The 22202-nt window shown below is 38.8% G+C and overlaps 1 long non-coding RNA gene across 1 annotated transcript; it reads right to left on the bottom strand.

Moving 5' to 3' along the window:
• Nucleotides 1-2526: 2526 nt before the first annotated feature.
• LOC117802638 lies at nt 2527-22202 on the bottom strand. Its single transcript, XR_004626015.1, has 3 exons — nt 22111-22202; nt 3292-3368; nt 2527-2666 (listed from the first exon to the last, which is right to left on the bottom strand). It is a non-coding gene; the product is annotated as an uncharacterized LOC117802638 (long non-coding RNA).

Genomic DNA, 22202 nt, shown 5'->3' with positions numbered 1-22202 from the left:
TGGAGTGAGAGAAATACAAGTGAGAATTGGTATCTACAAATTTTTTTTTATCACAAATTGACATTGCCAGGACATCCTAGCACGTGACCGGTAGACGTGTCTTATTGAACAAGCTACAGACCAGCGCAGATGTGTTGAGCTGGCCCTGCGAGTGGTTCGTGCCACGAGCTGCGTGCTCGTCCAACGTAGGAAGACCGTGCATTTGATCCAAGATAGAACAGAAACATCAACCAATTTGAGAAGTATTAATCTAAGACTTTGGAAACCATGACCTTTGGATGGGAATAACATGCTGAATAGTTTGAATCAGAGGTTCTAACGTGTGTTCCTTGGACCAATAAAATCAGCATCAACTGGGAACTCCTTAGAAATGCAAATTCTAAGTTGCTACCAGATGTACTGAATCAGAAACCTTGGGGTAGGCCCAGCAATCTGTGTTTTAACATGCCCTCTAGGTGATTCTGCTGCACATTGGAATGTTTAAAATCAAAGAATTATGTTCAAGCTGGAGAAAAATGAACCACTATGAATTAAGTGCAAATTATTCTTGCTAGAATGCAGAGCTGGAACCCATAATGATCAGACCAGGTAGAGACAAAGAAAAAACTAAACTTGCTTTGCATTTCTGAGTGAGATGCAAGTGAGGGAGGCCAAGATGCTAAAGCTGGATACTTGTAGTGGGTGCTCCTTTTTCATCTTTCTCTGAAGGCTTACCCACAGCACTGTGACTCCACATTTTCAAGCATAATTCATTTCCCAGCCCACATCAGCTTGTTTTTCACCAAAACAGAGTCACAGTATTAGAACAGAAGAGTATTTCTCTAGCTTTACTCTCACCACACGATTGCTGGATTTCTGGCTTTCCTGCATTCCTACAACTACTGTTAATAGGTCAGGAGGCCCCTCTTGGCTATTTTGTGTCAACTGTCCTTTTCCCTCTTTGCTCTCAATTCTTGGTACCCCTCGCATATAACCTTCTCAATGCTTCTGCTCCTTCCCAGGCAGGGTTGATGCAGTTGCAGCTTAGAATCTGGCCAACCTGGACGTGAGCTGTATCACAGCCAAGAAATTCTCTCGGCTCCCCACCAGTGCTACTTTTTTTTTTTTTAACTGGGGGAAGCCATGCAGGGCTCACAGATCCTCTAAGGCAGTCTTTCTGAACCCATGTGCATGCAAATGACCTGGGGCTCTTGCTGTCATGCAGGTCTGATCCTGTAGCTTTAGGGTGGGCCGAGGAGCTGCATTTCTAACAAGCTCCCAGGTGACACTGACGTTGCCAGTCTGTAGACGATACTTGAGACCCAAGCTTTAGAGAAGTGATTTTTCTGCTTTCACAAAGTCTTCTCCCCAGATCTTCAACACAGCGAGGGTGCATAGTTCCAGGGTGACCAACTGCCCTGGTTTGGCAGGGCTTGTCCTGAACATCCTGAGTCCTGGGCAAACCCAGATGACTGGTCACCCTAGCAGTCCTAAACCTCTCTGAACAGCCCTCATCCTTCTCCTCCCCACTCGCTCCCACCTGACACTGGCATCTTGGGCTTCTAGACTCTCCTTTAAGGTAACTGCTTTCCCTTGAGGCTCTTCATTTCTCTTCCACACGATGCCCTCCCCTTTGGCAGACCTGTCTCCACCAGCCCCAAATAGAGCTGCATTTTCAGCCAGTATAGCTAGTTAGGCCAGCAGTAGGAAGAGCTGCCCGTTTGTCGTGGTATGGAAGGTTCCATTTCATGTTTCCCCACAGCTGCTCAGGACTAAGAGGCCTCTCTAAGATCAGTTAGGACCATATTTCACAGTTATCTCGTGTATTTTCACAGAAACTTTCTCATCCTGCCTGGTCTCTGTAGGCCAAACAGGTTTCTCCAGGGCCTGGGAGCAATGCCTGCTCTGGTTTGCCTCTTCGCTGATGATGTGGATATTATCTGGAATCAGGAAAAATCAAAATCTTTCACTCTGGGGCTTGGCAAATACAATGTGTTTTCCAGGATTTCCAGTGGTGCTTTTTACATCGAAGCCATAAATTCTTTTAGGCAAAGCTTCATGCCTCATCATCCTAGAAATACAGCTCTGATTATATCCATCCACAGTTAAAAACCTTCATTAACACTGAATTTACAGCAGAATAATTTCCAAACTCCCCATGTTAGTACAAAGTAATGGTTCTCAAAACTTTACTTTGCACCAGAATGACCTAGAGGGATCGCTAAAACAGACTGCTGGCCCCACCCCTGAGTTTCAGATTCCGCAGGCCTGGGTGGGGGCCCAGGAACTTGCATTTTTAACGAGTTCCTAGGTGATACTGATGCTGCTGGTCCACAGAACGTCCTCTGAGGACCGCGGCACTCCATCCACCCCCCCAGCTCTGGGTTACACTCCTAACACCCAGCTGTACCACATATTTTCAAAGATAACCCTTTACTCCTTGTTCATGTTGTATGTTTTCCTCCTCTGCGCCTTTGTTTTGTTTCAGTCATTTATTTACTCACTGTCTTAGTCCACTCAGGCGACTATAACAAAACACCACACCTGGGCGGCTTAACAACAGACATTTATTTTTCACCGTTCTGGAGGCTGGGAAGTCCAAGATCAAGGTACCAGAAGATTCAATTCTTGGTGAGCGCCCCCTTCCTGGCTTGCCGATGGCTGCCTTCTCACTGTATCATCACAAGCTGAAGAGAGAAAGTGCTGGAGTCTCCTCTTCTTGTAAGGGCACTAATTCCATCGTGGGGCTCTGCCCTCGGGACCTCATATAAACCTAAGTACCTCCCGAGGCCCCACCTCCTAACACTACCGCATTAGAGGTGGGATTTCAGCATATGAATTCTGGGGGGACACAGACATTCAGTCCATAACATTCATGGATTCATTCACTCAATCAATGCTTCATTGTTTTATCAAAACTTTCCCCCTCTTGGGGCACCTGGGTGGCACAGTCGTTAAGCGTCTGCCTTCGGCTCAGGGCCTGATCCCGGCGTTATGGGATCGAGCCCCACATCAGGCTCCTCCGCTATGAGCCTGCTTCTTTCTCTCCCACTCCCCCTGCTTGTGTTCCCTCCCTCGCTGGCTGTCACTATCTCTGTCGAATAAATAAATAAAATATTAAAAAAAAAAGGCAAAACTTTCCCCCTCTTTACTGACATATAATTGGCAAATAAAAATTATGAAGACTTAAGGTTTATAAGTGTGATTGTTTGGATATACTTCCTCAAACATTTTTCTTAAAGACCTACATAACTGACCCTGTCAAATGCTCTCATGGAGTTTATGGTACAAGGCAAGAGAGAAAAAATTTACCCTTTTCATTCACAGAGTGCTTCAGGGTTTCCAAAGAGATCTCACATGCAGGCTCCCTTGTGATCTTCTCCAGGCCCCTGAAAGACCAACAGGGCAGAGATTATTTTACACATTTCACAAATAAAGAAACTGAAGGCCAGGGAGTAGTTCAACGGAGGTATTGCCAACCCAGGTCTTTCCAGTCCCAGGTTAGCGTTTTTCCCACCCAATCACGTTACCTCAGTCTCGGTTCACTGCATTCCCTCTCTCACTGCTGCCTAAATTGTACCTCGTCTTTAAAGCCCAATCTATCACTACCTCCTCCATGAAGCTTTCTGTGATAACCCTAGTTAAAATAATTTCTCCTTCTAATAAACGAAGGCAATATTTTGTCTCTCTACTGGCATTTATATATATATATGTATATAAAATTATTATTATATATATATGACCTCTCTTTCTAGATCCCAATCTCCATGAGAATAGGATCACTCTCCTTTTTGTCTCCCACAGCACTCAGCTCTCAGCTTATAGTAGACGCTCATTAAAGCTCTAAGAAATGGGGGCGCCTGGGTAGCGCAGTTGTTAGGCGTTTGCCTTCGGCTCAGGGCGTGATCCTGGCATTCCAGGATCCAGTCCCACATCGGGCTCCTCCGCCGGGAGCCTGCTTCTTCCTCCCCCACTCCCCCGCTTGTGTTCCCTCTATCGCTGGCTGTCTGACAAATAAATAAATAAAAAATCTTTAACGCTCTAAGAAATGAAAAAAGAATGAAGGTTGGAAAGATGAAAATTCCACCTATTTTCTGAGTCAATGGTTATATTCATTAGATAATCAATGAAGAAAAATATATTTGAAGATGAAAGCAGAGTTCTGTCTTCTCTCTTTATCTTCTATCTCCATAAATAGGGGTAGGGAGGACTAGCCCTCAAGAAGTGAATGCTGGGTGTCGAGTGTTTGCCTGTTCTAACATTCATAGAATGTTAGAACAGTGCCTTCATAACCTAACAGATAAATACTATTGCTCCTGTTTTCAAGTGGAGATCCTGAAGCCCAGAATTGTTTAGAAATGTCCCCAAAATCAGACACTGGTAACATGTTAGAGAGGGGACCATGCCCAATTCCATTTAACCTCATGTGGCATTACGAACACATGAAATCACCTCCAGTTATACTATGACAATAATAAATGGTCCAGCATTTATCTACATAAGAAATTAATTCATTGTATAATAATAATCTTGAGGTCATCCTTTAGTAACATAATCTCTCACCTTACTATTGACTTGCCATTGATTCACCATTTGCTGGTTGAATCTTTTGATCCATTTCTGCAGAAGGGGAAAGGAATTTCACTATTACCATGTGACCAGTCAGCACTAATTGTGAAATGCTGGCCTGTGACTTAGACAGTGAATCTGTCTTAACAAGTGGTATCGTGTTATAACAGAACATGCCTATTAGGAAAGAGAGTTGGAAAGGTTTGTGATAAATCCTGAAACAAAGTGGGGGTGGGGAAGACAAATCCAGTAGATTTATCTTCTGGATCTACCCAGAATAGATCCAGGATAGATTTATCCAGTAGATAGATCCAGTTCCATGAATAACTCCAAAAGGAACAGTAACTTTAACAACAACGTAAAGCTCAGACATTAAAGCGATTTGTTGGACACTGACCATATCATAGAGCTGAGGATGCTTAGAGAGTTTAACCAAAGGACATTGCCAATGAACATCACAGGGCCTTGACAGAGGCAGGTAAGAGACAGACAGCATTCAGGAAACAGCTAACACCTAGAGGGGTTCAGCCCTGGGTTCTGCAGCCAAAGTCTTGTAAGAGCAGAGACCTGCAACATCCTGAAAAACAGACGGATGCATCAAAGGTGATCTTTCTCACAAATGTATGAAACACCAATGTGCATCCTTTCCTCCTATAGGTACTGCAATATTCTACCTGACAAGTACCTGTTAATTTTTAATTGGTGAGGGTTATTGCAAGGTCTTATCATTTCATTAGCCATTAAGACAGCTAACAGTGAATCTTGGCATCTAACAGATTTTTTGTTTGTTTACAATTTCAATGCAACTGTTTTAAGGGATGAGGATATTCTATAAAAATCTTCTGAACTTTTTGGATCTGCCAGGTGGAAAAAAGTTTCGAAGCACATTTTCAGGCTCCCTGGGGTGTTCAATTCAGAAAAATTAAGTTACGACAAATGTCCTGTTTCATAAACAGTTTTCTATTGTTACGCAAACTGTCAGATCAGGGAGCTGGTAAAAAGTCATTCATCCAGAGAAGGGTAAAAATTGGGGAAACAGACAAATATTTTCTCTAATTCACTGACGATGATGCTAGTATAATATTGGCTTCAATGGGCAGTTTCAATCACTCTTGTCCTCACAGATGTGACACAAGCAGGGAGGCTGAACTTCTCTAAAATAAAAAAACATATCTCAGACATTTGATTACACTGCTTTCTTGGAAAGAGTTCAGAAGTGCCCCCTCAACCAATGGTTCCTGGTTCCTAGACATCTCTGCATTGGAGAATTCATAGAAAGGACAAAGATCTATATATAGAAACAAAACTTGTTGCTAATGTGTGTGCCTATCAAAGGACTGGCAGGAGGGAACTGTCATTTTTATCTGGTCACTCAGGGTCTAATATGATGAGGTTTCTTTGTAAAATAACAATAACAATACTAGATCATTCTTACATATTTAACTTTCAGACACTGTTCTAAATACATTTCAAGCATATTTAATCCTCACAATCACCCTATGAGATAAGTACTATAATTATCCTCATTTTGTAGGATAAGCTTAGAAACTTAGAAACAAAAGTTCAACAACCTGACCAGGGTCACACACCTAGTAAGTGGTGACACAGGCAGTCTGACTCTAGAGCCCAGGCTCTTACCCAATATACTCTACTCCTTTTTCTGTATAGATAGTGGTATTTTTATATATGAAACATAATTGTGTATACACACACACACGCACACAATTTTGAGAAAATGAAAGATGGAAGAAGAGAAAAGGAAGAAGTGCTACCAACTTCATATAATTGTCATTAGCTTTTGGGGATATTTGATTTCAGTCATATTTATATGCATATTTTTTATTTGTTGTAGTTCTAGGATTTTGATTTTTTCTCTTCATATTATATCAGAAGTATTTCCTATGTTGCTAAAAGTGTTCATGATGCTGATTTTTAATACCTGCATAATATTACACAGACTGAGTATGTTACTTACTTGACAAGTCTCCAGTTGTTAGCTATTTAGGTTGTTTTCAACAGCCCAGGGCAGGTTCAAGTGCAGGCTGTGCAGCCAGACAGCCTGGTTCAAATGTTTATTTCTCTACTCACTAGCTACATAATCTTGAGCAAGCTATCTGACCTCTCAATGTTTCAGTTTTCTCATCTGTAAAATGAGGGTGTTAGCAGTAACCACCTCCATCTACTTGGGTTTTGGGGAGGATGAATTGCATTAATTGAAGTAAAGCACTTAAAACATTGTCTGCACAGTTAGTAGTGTCATGAGTAAGTTTGTAGTAAACACCTTTATACATAAAACAATTCACATTAAAAAAATTATTTCCTTAATAGATATTCCCAGACATAAGATTACTGGGTCAAAAGACATGAATCTTTTTTGTTCTAATATCTGATTTACATTGCCAAGGCGTTTCCAAAAAGTATTATATAGATTTATATGTCACCAGTTATGTAAGAAGAAACCACTTTCCAGTGTACTTTGCTGACTTTAGGTATTAACATTAAATCTTCTTTTGCTTTGCCTTCCAGTTCATCAATCTGTTCTTCAATTGTTTCTAGTTTGCCCTTCAACCCATCCATCGAGTTTTTAATTGCTGTCAGTTTATTTCTCAGTTCCAGAATTTCCATTTGATTTTTATCACAGTTACCAATAATATGCTACAATTCCCTATCTTCTCATCTAATTTTGTTAATTTATTAATCACAGATATTTTAAAGTCTATTTTCTGGTCTACAGATATGGCTGGTAATTTTATTGCCAGACATTGTGTATGAAAAATTGTAGAGATAATTTGAACCTCTGGGTGATCATATCTTTCTCAAGTGGGGTTTTACTTTAACTTCTAATAGGAAGTTACATAAGATCTTATATAAGAGATCTCTTTTGGATTCTCTGCCCTCTGGGTTCTCTGCCTCTCAAATCCTCTCTGCCCTGAATCTCTGAGATGCTTTTAAACAAATATTTGCTAGATTTTATCCAGGTTTTCCACTTTCTCTCAGAGGATAAGCTGATCTAAATGAAAATAATCTGTAACAGCTGGGAATGTAAATCCTTGACATTAATTTTAAAATAATTGATTAAACCTAAATACAGCTTATTTTTGTTTTAGTGTATTTTCAATTGATTATTAGTAAGGCTGAATGTTTTTATTTGTTTGCAAATGTGTTATATTTCATCTTTTGTGAAATGTGATTTTAGTCATATATGATTCTATTCTTATCTCATGTATTAGTTCTCAGCTGTGGAGTCTGTATGAGCTTCTGTTAATAATATGATTATTGACCTTTTGTTATGTTCAAATAATTGTACCTGGCCTACTGTTTGTTTGTTTTATTGCTGTCTTAATATAACCGATATATTTTATCTTTACTTTGCAATTTGTTACAGTATTCTAAACCTATAAAAACAAATCCCTTTAGACTTCCTACATTTTGAGTTTTGCTATTGTATTATACATGCATCATGAGTATACAAATTGATTTTTTCAGTTAATCTGTCCATATATTGTAAAATATTTTTCTTTCCCATTGATTTGTGTTCTGACATTAACAAATATTCCATTATTATATAAAGTACGATTTACTTTGACCACATATTTTGCCTCATTAATTTATTTTGGTGCCAATATCACATGGTTTTAATTATTATAACTTTATAATATATTTTAATATTTGATGAAACTAGTCTGTCCTCATTACCTTTCTTTCTGAGAACTGATTTCCACTATTCTTGCATACTTTCTTTTCCAGATTTATGTCAAAATCAAGTTCCTCTCACCATTACCTCAAAATGTGAAAAACAGAAGGGACATTATTACTAGATTTCTCATTAAATCTATACTTTGGAGCTCTCAAAAAAGTTTCATTTAGATAGGTAACATATTTCTGTTTAAACTCAGAGTTTTATATATTTTGTTGCTCTTATAAAATAAATCTCTCTTAGAGGTTTATGTTTAAGCTAATGGTTACTAATATTTAGAAATACTACTGATTTATGTTACTAGTCATACATCTGCCAATATTTTACTAATTTATTAAGTCTATTCACATCTTTTCCACTTCCTTGGGTTTTCAAGCTATAAAAATATTTTTCCAGTCATCATGATAATGTATATTTTTTCACTCTTTATAGGCCTTCTTTTTTATTACTTAAAAAAAGATTTTATTTATTTATTTGAGAGAGAGAGAGAGACAGCATGAGTGGGGCAGGGAGGGCAGAGGGAAAGGGAGAAGCAGACTCCTCACTGAGCAGGGAGCCCAACTCAGGGCTCGATCCTGGGACACCAGGACCATGACCTGAGCCAAAGGCAGACACTTAACTGACTGAGCCACCCAGGTGCCCTGAGGTCTTCTTTCTTTAGTATGTTTTATATATTGATAAGGGCTTTAAAACTAATGTTTAATAACATCATTATGGCAGAATGATTATACCAACTTCTACCCCATCCCTGTTTTTAAACATGTATATTTCTAGTATTTTTACATTAATTTTAATACTGACGATTAGTTAAAAATATTTATTATCATGCTAAAAATATTATTTTTCTTTTCATTTAATCAGGAACAAGTATTAAATTTTATCCAACACTTTACAAAACAATCTATGAAAATAATAATTTACTTCTTATTTAATTTACCAATATGAAATATTTCATTAGTTTAGCCTCTAATTTTGCACTGCTTGGGTATACATTATTTTCATTATTTTCCTATGATGAGCTTTATTGCATTTTTAAAAAGCATGCTATTTTAGGTTTAAGCTTATTTAATGCATTATTTTTCAGTGCCATTTTTCCTTTACTGGTATTACATTAACAATAATTGTAAAATAGTACTTTTTGTCTTATTTACTGTTTTTTGAAAAAATTCTGCTTGTGACCATGTTAGGCTGCAAAATCTTTGCCTTTTTAAAAAATATTTCCATGTCATTTTTTTTTAAGTATGACTCTTCTAAGCACCACCAAATCATAAGACTTTCATTTTAATTTAATATGGAGATCTTTCCATTTGAATAGAGAAATTTAAGACATTTATACTTGTCATAATTTTTTAGCTTGATTGTACTTATTTTATACTTTCTTCTTTTCAATAATTCCTTATTGTTTCCTTTCCATTTTGTCTTTTGAACTGTTTTATCTCCTACGATTATTTATAAAATAGATATTCTTCTTCCCATTCAACTAGTATCTATATTAAATTGTTCACACTACCCTTAAATGCATTCTTATTTAATGATTTAAAAATAAAGCAACAGGGGTGCCTGGGTAGCTCAGTTGGTTAAGCACCTGACTCTTGATTTTGGCTCAGGTCAAGATCTCATGGGTCGTGAGACTGAGCCCTGCATTACGCTCCCGGGTCAGTGGGGAGTCTGCTTGAGATTCTCCCCCTCTGCCCTCCCCCATTCTTCCTCCCCACCACGTGCTTTCTCTCAAATAAATAAATAAATAAATCTTTAAATAAATAAATAAAAATAAAACAGCAGCTTCTAATACTTTTGTGTTCTCCATGTCCTCTTTCCACATTGCGGTTATTAATTACAGACTCTTATTTTAAATTCTAAAAACTTCCTTATAAGATTATTCTATTGGAAACATTGCTCCCTTAGTAAAGAAAAACATCTAGTCATTAACATCAATTCTTAATTCACTTCAATTTCCCCTATATTTTATTCATTTATTACTTCATCTTGACCCTCAGTGCTTAGTTAGCACTAAGCTTTTTCCTGGTATTTCCTATTCTTGATTTTTTATATATCTGACCACTTAGTGATCTAGACGATATCTCTTTGCAATTTTTACAGAAAGTACTCTTAATTGTTATACCTTCTGACATCTTCCTGATTTAAAAACGTTCTTCTGTTGTTCTTATGTATGAGCCAATAATCAGGTAGGCATAAAATTTAAAGAATCAAACTTGTTTTGCTTAAAATTATGTAAAAATTTACATTTGGTCTTAGAAATGTTCTTGTTCTGTAAAAGAAATATGAAGACAATCTACAAAAATATATATCTGCTTTCTTAGACATTGAAGGAATTTTGTTTGTTCTAGAAATTTAAAAATTTACCAGCCTGTGACAAGCCATTTATCTCTACCCCTTAATTTTCCTCAAAAGAAACCTTACAACTTTAGTGCAGTTTTTATATACAGAGTTTTCTTCTGTTGTATACTTTGATTTTTACTTCTGATCCACCTGCTCTATTTTCAGGGGAACATCCATTATTTTATTCATAAATATAAGAAATGTTTATCTAATATTAATAGCATATACTATGTGGTAAGGCCTCTGTTGGGGGGTGGGGTTACAATAATAAGATGTTTATTGCTCTCAAGGAGCTTACATTCTAAGTTAGACCTCCATAATTTGTCTATCCAATTTCCTTTCACCCTTTTAACTTTTATTCATTTTCTTTGGATGTTTAGACTAGTTATGAAGCTTTTCTTCTGTATCCCTAATTTCTATTTCTGCAAAACAGAAATTTCACCTACTGAATTTTTCATTTAGTCACAATCTATTCTTATTTTTACCTGTTCTTGTTTAATTAAAAACAATATACTCCCTCCTGCTATATTGTTATAATTACATTCCTAAAAAGCCTCATATTATCAGAAGGTTATTATAAAAACAATTATTTCAAGGAGAAAAGGGGCTGGGGCTAAGTAGTTTCAAATGCACAATAATAAGATAATTTTACTACCATAATTTCAATAATAAATGTGTTTTTATATTTCTAATTGTTTTTAACTCAAATTGTAACCAATAAATTGATCTATCAAAACAAGTAAATACGATTCTCAACATTACCAATCAAGTAATGTAAGACTTACAACATAAAGCATCCAGATCTTAGACGATGTGTTACTAGGACCATAAAATAAATTATATTGCAGTTTGCAACTCTCCAAGTAAAGAAAAAACTATAACACCAACTGATCAACCAGCTGATCAAACAAATCTATTCCAGGTATTTTTATGGAGTAACTGAATGTCTACATATATAGCTATAGTTCTAAATATGCCATCATGTTAAAACTAATAATAGCAAGTACAATGCAAATGATGTATCTTAATGTAGCCATGATGTCACCTCTAATTCCATCTACAAAACCACAGTAAGTGGGAGAAATGATTGAACTTTCCTATGGAAACAACCAGTTTCTGGTATCCTTCATGTGTTGGGATATGTTCATTGCTCCATTTCCAAAAACTGCCAAGAGACCCAACAAAGTGGGAGCCCAAGAGAAAAAGACCCCAGGTCTTCAATGTGCTCCCACAAAATTCCCTTTTTCCTGTAAGTTTGCAGAGTCAGCTTCTAGCATTTACGACATATTTCAAGTCACTGGTGGACAAGGCCCAAGAAGCCATCAAAGGGAAGTCTTATGTTTGCCCATTAAAATGCAGAAACACAATTCTGGCCAGGAACAACATAGGAGGCCATAGGAGCATGTTAGAGAGCAAACTGGAATTGATGAAGTAGACTTTTCATTCCTCCCGCTCTCTAGAATATGCTTATTTCTTACATTTTTATTGCTGATTCATAAAATTCTTTTCCAGGTGGTTCTAAATCCTTTAAAAAATGTAATTCACTGGAGGAATGTTCATATAGTGCAACTCATTTGTGTCTTCCCTGAAGTTCCCCAAATTGGAATCTTAAAATATGCATATTGGGATGAAAAAACAGCTTAAAAACAGTTTTGTTAAATGTCTGTTTTTTTAATTCAATGAATGATTTTAAAAATTAGCTTCATTGTTTTTTAATTTACCATCTGTTAACTCAATAAATATGAGTTCTTAAAGTTAACCTAATTGTCTTGGAATTTGCTGTTTTTGAAGCTGATTAAAGTTATTTAAATTAATTTTATTGTATATCCAGACTAGAACAAAGCATGTCTGCATTTGAATAGATCTTGGCTAATAATTTACAAATAAATGTGCCCATTTTTAAAATGGACTAATTTTGTTTATGGTCCATAATATGTATCAGTCAACTGGTAGAGATGTAGAGACGCAATGTTAGATACTCAAAGGGATAGTATATCAATACACCAAAACTAGTAGCCATTAAAAACTGACCAAGTACAAACTTCCATCAACTCTCTTTTGTATAATAAAGAGGAAATGTAGAGAGAATATCAACTGGAGTGCTGTTTCTTTTCACCCTACACTCCCATGGATGAAAGGAGTTGCTATGTTTTTAAACATCATCCTGTCTCTGGTCATAGTTTCTTAGAGTATGGGTGGCCACCAGATCCAAGTGAGCCAATCAGACTCATCCCTAAGAATTGTGAAGACAGAAAGATGGGCCTTTCTCTGGGTGGCTTGACTGAAACATGCATGGTTCAAGAACAACTGGCAATCATGATCTGCTATGTAATTGAGGAGAAGAGGTAACTGTATTGCCATGAGAAAGACAGAGAAGAAACATGGAGAGAGAGGATTGACTGGGTTCCCTGTAGCACCTAATACATCTATTCCTGAAACCCCACTGCACCCTTGACTTTGGATTCCACAAAAACTCCATTTGTGCTTTTCCCTTCTTCCTTAAGCTCAGAGAGTCAGCTTCTATTGCTTACAAGTCAAAAGAACTTGAACCAATGCATAGGAGAGAAAATCCCACTCGTAGCAATGATTTTTTTAATCATGAGGCTTTACTCCTCCCCCTGCTTTCCTTCCGATAAGAAATTAAGAATTTTAACATGTAGTTTATCTTGTCTTTCTTTCATGGTTATTGCTTTTATGGCTTATCTAAGAAACTTTTGTCTATCTCCAAATGATGTTTTCCTCTAAAACTTTATGGTTTTAATTCCACATTTAGATCTATAATCCACTGGCAAGGAATTTTTGTGTATGGTGTGAGGTAGGGATGAAGGTTTTTTTTTTTTTGTTTGTTTGTTTGTTTGTTTTCCATATGGATATTTAGTTATCCTAGCACCATTTGTTGAAAACACTTTCTTTTGTGTATTGGGTTGCTTTGGTGGAGGGGAAAGTTGGGGGAAGGATCATCTGAAGCCATCTGAAACTAAACTAATGACTCGATACTAAAATGCTGAGGCAGACTTCTTTTATTAACTTTATTAATGAGTTTAAGAAAATAATAGTAACTTCTTCACTTAAAAGAATGAGTTAATAATTCATTCATCAGAATTCACTTCTTCCATAAACTTGCATGTAATATACCTAAAATATATCTCATGACTAATAGTCAAAACCATTTTCTGTTTCATTCTGTTGCCAGTTTACCCCTTTCCATTGTCTGTATAATGTGCATCCATTTCTGTTCCAAATATTAAAAGGAGCCAGGCGTACTGAGAACCAGGCTAGGACTATATCTATTAGATGGAACAAACTACCTATGTCCAGGAATACTAAACAAAACAGAACTAATAACCAAGTCAAAGCAGGATTCAACTGCTGGTCCTGTCTGTTTGTCCCTCTTCTGGGTACCATACCTGGAACTTTTACTGCCCTTTCAATCAAATAAATCAGCTTCCAAGTTGTCTCAGGAAAATCCAAAAGAAATAATATTATTGTATATTTAAGATGACCTCAAAGTGTGATTTCAAAATCCATTGATTCCCAATGTGCAAGTCACAGATGACCTCCATACAAATCATCTTCATGGCACACATAGAAAATGTTTAATATTTGACAAAAACTCTGGGGTAACTGTATGAGGCAACTGGCTCAGGAGCTCTGAGCATCCTAGGCCCTTCCCAGGCTCTTGTGGGTCGTCTTTAAGGCTGAAAGATTCAATACCTTGGCACACCTGTTATCCTTTTGCACCATAGCACTTGGCTTATCCTCATCTAAGTACTTCTAAAAAACGTACAGTAGTGGATGGAAAATTTATAGGTTTGGCTAATAAGCATTCCCTATTTCTGGAATAATTATCTCCAATTTATCTCGGAGAACAATACCTCCCCCATCCCCAGCCTATGCAACTTGCGTAGGGTGGCTACGCCCCTAAATCCAAGGTGGGCATTTGACCCAAGACTGGTGAGTTAAAGAACCATAGCCCTTGACCAGGGTTATAAGTGCAGGTATAAGTACATGATACAACTTGATATGGTCACAATCAGGTGTAGTTCTTTTGATGGAAACTTTGAGAAAGAAAGTGCTCTTTTGTTGGAGTTTCTCTGTCAGAAGAATAGAAGCTTGGAAGGACTAGCTTACTATAGTAAAAGGAAAACTAGACTAAGAATGAGGTTTAAGCAGAAGTTGACACAGAAGAAAGCAGAAGCAAGAGATAGTTGGTGACATTATTTGAGCAGATAGATCTAATTATGCCTAAAGCACTCCTTAGGCTGTATTTCCAACGTGTGTGTGTGTGTGTGTGTGTGTTGAGGGAGATCGAGGATCAAAAGTGAAACATAACTTTCATTTATGATTTGGATTTCTGTCCCTTTCAACCCAAGTTTCCCAAATCCACATGGATCACTGGATCCCCGCTTCATTTCTACCAGATCTGAATTTATGGACATGGAGCCAAGGAATCTGCATTTTAAATAAGCATTCTATTTAATTCCTATACACAGTAAAGTTTGAGATCTACCAGTATGCGGGAATTAGGGGTGAAAAGAACAAACAATCCCCACCCTGATGTTTGCTGACATCAACAAAATAGGTGGTTAGTTACAGAATCAGAACTAGAATCCAGTTCTCCTCTTTTCTTCCTGGTGACTTGATTTCCCCAAGGTCATGCTCTATTACTTTTTCCCTACTCCAACACATCTTTCATCCAAAATGCAAACATTTACTAATGGCAAAGAGTCTACATTTGGGCAGCATTCATAGCATACAAAAATAGGAGGTGCTTTAACAATTTTAAGATAAATGTTACTAGTGAATATGTTCTGGACTTGGCAAACATTTCCACAAAAGTTATAGAAGAGAAAAAGCATTCCACTGTGTGTGTAGCTGTTTTAATAGAAAAATAATTTCTTCCAAAATCTTTCAGTAAAAAATAAATATTCCAGAAATAGAGGCCGTAATTATTCTCTGGCTTTGAGCCCCCTTGGCACAGAAGCAAGTCACCCAGGAGGTACTCGCTTCTTTCTACCCCCCCTTACATTCCAGTCAATTCACTTTGTCCTCTTATTTACATCCCGGGATTTCCTCTCTATCAGAATAATAATGACGACAACATTAACAAAAGAAAGCATAATCTTTATTGACCACTAACCGTATTGAAGCCCTAGCAGTTTGCTAACTCCAGGAGGTGAGCACAATGATAATCCCCACCAAAGGCCTGAGGAAATTGGGGCAGGAAGCTAAGAGACTGGCCCAAGGTCATGCTAGTGACAGTTGAACCTGGATTAGAATCCAGGTGGTTTGACACCCTAAGGCTGCTTTGCCTGTATGTCTATAAATTTTGTCTATTTTTCCCTTAAATTCACTTAAAATATTATAATCTGCTCATGCTGCTTCTTTGTATTCAAAACTCATGGGACACATAAAATGGAGGGGTTTTATTGTCCATAAATTATACCTCAAGAAAGTTGAGTTAAAAAATTACAATTTGTAGGGCCAAATTGCTAAGAATTTAAAGACTTGATTGTTCAATGAATTGAGTGGCTTTAAGAATATGGATGTGCCCCTGTATATATAATATAGATGTGTGTGTGTGTGTGCATGTATGTGTGTGTGTGTGTGTGTGTGTGTGTGTGTATATACACACTATACTATATAGAGTTTGGCCTTCACTAAAAACATGTGCAGGCTACACAAAAGGGTGTAGTGTCATTTTACAAAGCCTGGGACTACAGACTTTTAGGGCCTGGTACAAGAGTCATGTGTTTAGCTGGCATTCCTTTACAAGTTAGGGTCAGTAAGCTTAGTCCTAGATAATATTCTGATGCTGTGCTGATCTTTATGTCCTTCTCTAGATGATTTATGCATTTTTAAAAACCAATAATATTTACCAAGAGAGATACAAAAATTACACATGATCAATGTAAGATCATTGTGCTCTTGAAAAATTAAGTCTAACAAAGGAAGCATATGGCATAAGGAGTCCTCAAAAAATGTGCCCTCCTTCTAAAACTTTAGCTTTTCTCTCTTTCATTCATTAGCTCTTCAAATATTTATCAGATGCCCCCTATATACATGGGAAGTTGTATACTTAAAAAGGGCAGTGTTATAAAGCGCTTTGCATCATCCCTCAAATGATATATTGAGTATCAATTACAGCCTCCCAGGTTCCAGACTTTTCCTGTCTACTTTGCCACCAGAGAGATCTATTTTTTTAAGATTTTTATTTTTAAGCAATCTCTACACCCAACATGGGCCTTGAACCCACAACTCCGAGATCAAAAGTCACGTGCTTCACCAACTGAGCCAGCCGGGTGCCCTCCCAGTGATCTTTCTGAAGAGTTTTCTGTTGGTGTTACTCCCATCCTCACGACCTTTAATGACTCCCTATCTCATACGGTAGGAGACATTTGACTGGAGGTCTTTACGCTGATTTTGATCCGTAGACATGTTTTCTCCGCACATGTGTACTTTAAGATGTGGGTAAGTTCTCAACATTCAATATTTCAATTTTTCATATAAAACCAAATTAGCAACTTCTCTTTAACAACCTGAAGACCAGGGGCATCTGGGTGGCTCTGCTGGTTAAGCCCCAACTCTTGATTTCGGCTCAGGTCATGATCTTAGGGTCCTGGCATGGAGACCTGTGGGGGTGGGGGGCTCCCCGCTCAGTGGGAAGTCTGCTTGAGGATTCTCTCTCCCTCTCCCTCTGGCCCTCTACCCTTCCCCCACTCTAAATAAATCTTAAAAAAAAAAAAAAAGTAACCTCAATTGGAAGACCTGACATTCAGCATCATTGACGTTGACTATCCCATTTGGACAGGGAATATATTCTCCAGATTGCCAGAGTCTCCACCACTGCTTATGGTCTCAACTTGGTCTTCTTTGCTTACTTGTATCCATGCTTGGCCCAGAGTAAACAGAAGAGTTTGCAATCTGATAGATGGGATCTAGCTTGTCTGCAAGGTTCTTCTCAATTTGTAGTTGCTTGATTTCATCCTTCCCAAAGATCTCATGTTCCAGCCACACTGAGTTCCTGGTAGTTCCCTAAACAGCAAGCTTGGTCATCCTCAGTGCCTTTACTCATATTGGTCTCTCTGCTTGAAATATCCTTTATCTTCCTTTTCTGCCTAGAAGAGACTCACTTATCCTCAGGACTTAGTTCAATTCCTCTATGAACTTTCCTAAATCCTGCCAGAGTTATTTGATTCTTCCCAAGTGTTCCCATAGCACTATGTGCCCCTATTAGCTTTGCAATGACTTCTCTGTGTGCCCAGTTGGAAAACGTGTTGTGTGTGTTTTTTTTTTAAAGATTTTATTTATTTATTTGACAGAGAGAGAGACAGACAGCAAGAGAGGGAACACAAGCAGGGCGAGTGGGAGAGGAAGAAGCAGGTTTCCAGTGGAGGAGCCTAATGTGGGGCTCGATCCCAGGACTCTGGGATCACTCCGTGAGCCAAAGGCAGAAGCTTAACAACTGAGCCACCCAGGCGCCCCGGAAAATGTGTTTCTTAACAAGAAGAACTCTTAATAGTCTCCATATACACAGTCCTTAATAGAGTATCTGCCATCAATAAGTGAGTGTTTATTGAATGAACAAAAAATGGGTAAATGAATGAATGAATACTTCCAAGAGAGTTTTTATTTGTGTTGCAAAATTTTGATGTTTAAAATAAGGGAAGTAACTATTCAAGACAAAATTTCAAAATTTGATAATGATCGTGACATCTTCAGATAACATTTTTTCCCCCAGATAACACTTCTCAAAAGTTCCTGTTCATGGTACCCTTTCTCGGAAAACAAGCCTTGAAAAAATAAAATACATATAATATCAGGAAATACATAAAGAATGACTTAAAATTGATGGGGGCACTGCAATTTGGGGGGAAGGGGTAGGATGGTAGTGCTGCATTCAAAGAGAGAATAGATGGAGAAAAAAGTCACAGCATGCCTGTCTCCCTATAATGTGGTGGCCTCTCCAGCAGAGTTTACCCTGAAGAATGAAACATTTAGGCCACAAAGGAGTAGGATGGGATCATTTAGCTAGAGGATATCAATGCACAAGGGCCACTAAGAGTATGTTAGTCCTTAAAGCTGTGCACCATAGCTCTCTACTTCGGGGCACAAGGTAGGCTGTACTATCTGGCCTTATTGTGATGATTCCATGGAGCCCTGCAACTAATCCTGGCCAATTAGTTGTGAGCCCAAATGCTATGTGTCACTTCTGGCCACAGCATTTCAGTGCCACCCTGACACCCTCTGAATGACCTTTATTCTTCCCATAGTGACATGAAACATTCAAGATGGCAACTGTTCTCTCAGCCTGGGACCCTGAATGAGGAGACACGGACCAGACCAGTGGACTTGCAACGGACTCCGCACGACCAAGAAAACAACTTTGGTCATTGTAGATCACTAAACATTGGAATTGTTTGTTATTCTGGCGTAAGATAGCCTCTCCTGACTATTATAACAGATTTGCTCTGTTTGGCAGAACTGGACTAATGGTTGGAAGTTTTGGGGTTTATAGGATTTAGGAGTTTTAGGGTTGAAAGTTTGAGGGAAGTCTGCATCAATTTTGTTCAATTTAAAAAAATGTAATAAAGTATACAAAGATGGAATGAACTACTTAGGATATTTCTCATTTATACACACAATAGACATTGAACTTTACCCTGCGGTAACTTTTCTGTAGATAGAATTTCTGCCTGTATGTAGGTAAGCGGCGAGATCCTCTTCACTCAAGGTGTTTGCCCTGATAGCCCCTGGAGGTTTGACCTGACAAATTAACTTCAAAAATACATTCCAACCAGGAACTTCAGGATGTCTAGTTCCTCTGGTCTAAAAAAGAAAAGAAAAATCTATTTTCTCTAATATTCTTTTGATTTCATCCATTTACTGATACACTGAGTTGTGTTTTCACATTCTGATGTCATCTTGCCACCAAACAAATTCCCTGCAGACCAATACTGTTTTATCCCTCCTTTGCATCTTTCTCACACTGTTTAGTAGGCAGGATTTGTTGTCTATTCTCCTAGGAAAATAATCAGCTTTTGACATTAGTTATTATTATTGACCATTTGATATGTTTCATATTTACGTGCCTTTCGACCATTTAAATCAGATTTGGACTTGTTAAAAAAAAATCTAGGAGCAGAAATATATTACCCTAATAACTTTCAGGCAAAATACCTTTTTCTTCTGGAAAAAAAAAAAAAGGCTTATCCTAGTACTATTGAATTTGTGGCCAATTACAATATTTCATTAACATCTTAATTCAGTAAGTATTTAATGTATTCCTACTATGTGCCAGGGGGCAAGGTTTACAAAAGAGTTTATCAAGTTATGTTACTTAATGCACTGTACGCATCATTACATAATTCTGTATTATAATAGAGCCTGTGAGCTCTCTGTTCAAGACTATTTAGGGGGAAAAAGCAAATTCAAAAGGCTGGGGCAAAATGTTCCTTTGGTTTCATGCAGGGGAGCGTATCATACTTTAGATTTGGGGAACTTAGTTGATAACTTTGGGAAATAAATGAGTATGTAAGACTGTGTAAGGGAGAAAAAAACCCACTCCATTTATTTATTTATGGATTTCAATTTCTGTTAAGCTTCACTTCAGCCTTTCAGAATTGGAGAATCAGCCGCCTGCTATAAGAAATTGCTAATAAGCAGTAATTAAAGACTGAGAATTTATTCTTCCCATTCCAAACCTGATGTCATTCCCAGATGGAGATATTGGTACTAGTTAGGCAATTCAGCATTTTGGTAAATTAAGGCAGGAGATTCGGTGTCTCTTGGGTCCTGTGGATGCAGGAAGTGATCCAGGAGGGAAAACTTGTGTTTTGTTTTTGCCCATGGCATTTATACCTTTTTGCTTTGCTTTACAGAACCAGGAGTTGAGGTGGGCACTTGCATCTTAGAAACGAGGGGCTAGTTCTCCAAAACAACACTAATTCATAAACTTTTTATATTCTTATGTCTTTGGAATTGTTGTCTTTGCATAAAATGACAATCAACTGAAAAAGACGGACATTCCAGTGAATCCAACAATACTGATAGGAAAGAACTGGCATATCAGAAAGCAGCAAGAATACATGCGCTATCCTCCTTTATTTAGAAAAACCACACAAAAATACAGCACAGTTGATGTGCTGTTACCAGGACTTGAAAGTAGAATCAACCACTGTGTAAAGGATAAAATAAGACTGCACGAATATGAGGATTTTCCCAGCGTGCTTTATTCATAGACATCTGACAGAAGAGGACCTAACAGAGCTTTTAGGAAAAACTGAATTCTCAGCCCACAGTCACTTTCCAGGAACTTCACTGCAAACAGTGCTCTGCGCTGGCGGGATGGAGATCTTAGCAATCTCCCTCCTGCTTCCATAGTTTCCTTCTCTCTAAATACAATTATGTATGGGGACTTAATGAGAGAGCAAGCCTTGTGTGAAAGGAACTCAGGAAAGTGCAGCTTCTAAAAATACACCGAGGCGGCTCTACAGTCCTTATTGTTACAAACTGACGTTCTGCAGTTCAAGCTATGAACCTAACAACTACACACACACGCAAACACACATACACACACACACGAAGGAAAAAGTAGGCTGGTTTTCCTTTCTGCAATCCCCTTAACTTTGAGTAAACAGTAGTAATTTTCTGTTGTCATACTTAATGCAAATTTCCCAAAGCCGACACAACACAAAACAAAAGACCTGTTAGCTTCCTACAGGCGGGGTGGGGGTGGGGGTGGAGGATGGCAGGAGGAGAGGGGCAAAGTTGATGGAGTTCTCATTTCTCCTTAGCCTCGTCTCCTGAACCTCAAAGTCACTCTGCTATTGCAGAGGTTTTAGGAGTTTCATTCACCTGCTGGGAAGGCTCCCTTGCCCCTCTCCTCCGCGAACCCCCGTCATTAAATTCTCATCACTTGCCCTCTTTGCTTCCAGCTTTTTGGAGAAACTGGACCTCAGTTCAGGGTCTTTTCCCAGTGGATTTTAAAGAAGTACAGCGGCCGACGGGAGGATACATATTAAACAAATAGGCAGGGACGCGGGGTGAGGGTCTGCAAGAGGGCCCCCCTCCTTCCACCACGTGCTCCTCAGTTGGGGTGCAGCACTCCTGGATGGGTGCTGAGAGGGGCGAGGGTTGGCTGGAGGGAGATGGACAGAGCAGGCTGTAAGGGAAGGAGGCCCCCTAGGAGAGATCGTCTCGACCGAATATTGACGAGAAAAAAAAAATTGGCCCACATGCCCCTAGTGGGGAGCGATACACCCCACGCGGTCTGGGTTTGGGGGGGGTGCGTAGGGCCCTCTCACCTGACTTCCTCCTCCACTAGCACACACACTACAATCACCCGCTTCTCCTCCCCCCCCCAAAAAAAGCCCAGCCAAACAACGAACAACAAGAGGAAGCCGCAGGCGGCAAGAGGAGGGGTGCGCGTGGTGGGGGCCCGGGAGAGGTGAGGGGGCAGGGGTGGCGGGCGTCGAGAACCGCGCCGCGCACCCCTAAGCGTATTCCCAGGCGCCCACACTTACCCCTAGCGGCTGAGGGTCCGGTCTTCGGCGCCAATCCCAGCGCGCGCCTCTCGCCCGCCCTCGTCCCTCCGGCCCGCCGCCCCCCACACCCC

This window comes from Ailuropoda melanoleuca, chromosome 6, assembly GCF_002007445.2.
Source record: "Ailuropoda melanoleuca isolate Jingjing chromosome 6, ASM200744v2, whole genome shotgun sequence".
In the NCBI taxonomy this organism is placed as follows: domain Eukaryota; kingdom Metazoa; phylum Chordata; class Mammalia; order Carnivora; family Ursidae; genus Ailuropoda; species Ailuropoda melanoleuca.
The sequence above is the reverse complement of the archived record's forward strand: the minus strand, read 5'-3'. Positions and strand labels throughout refer to the sequence as shown.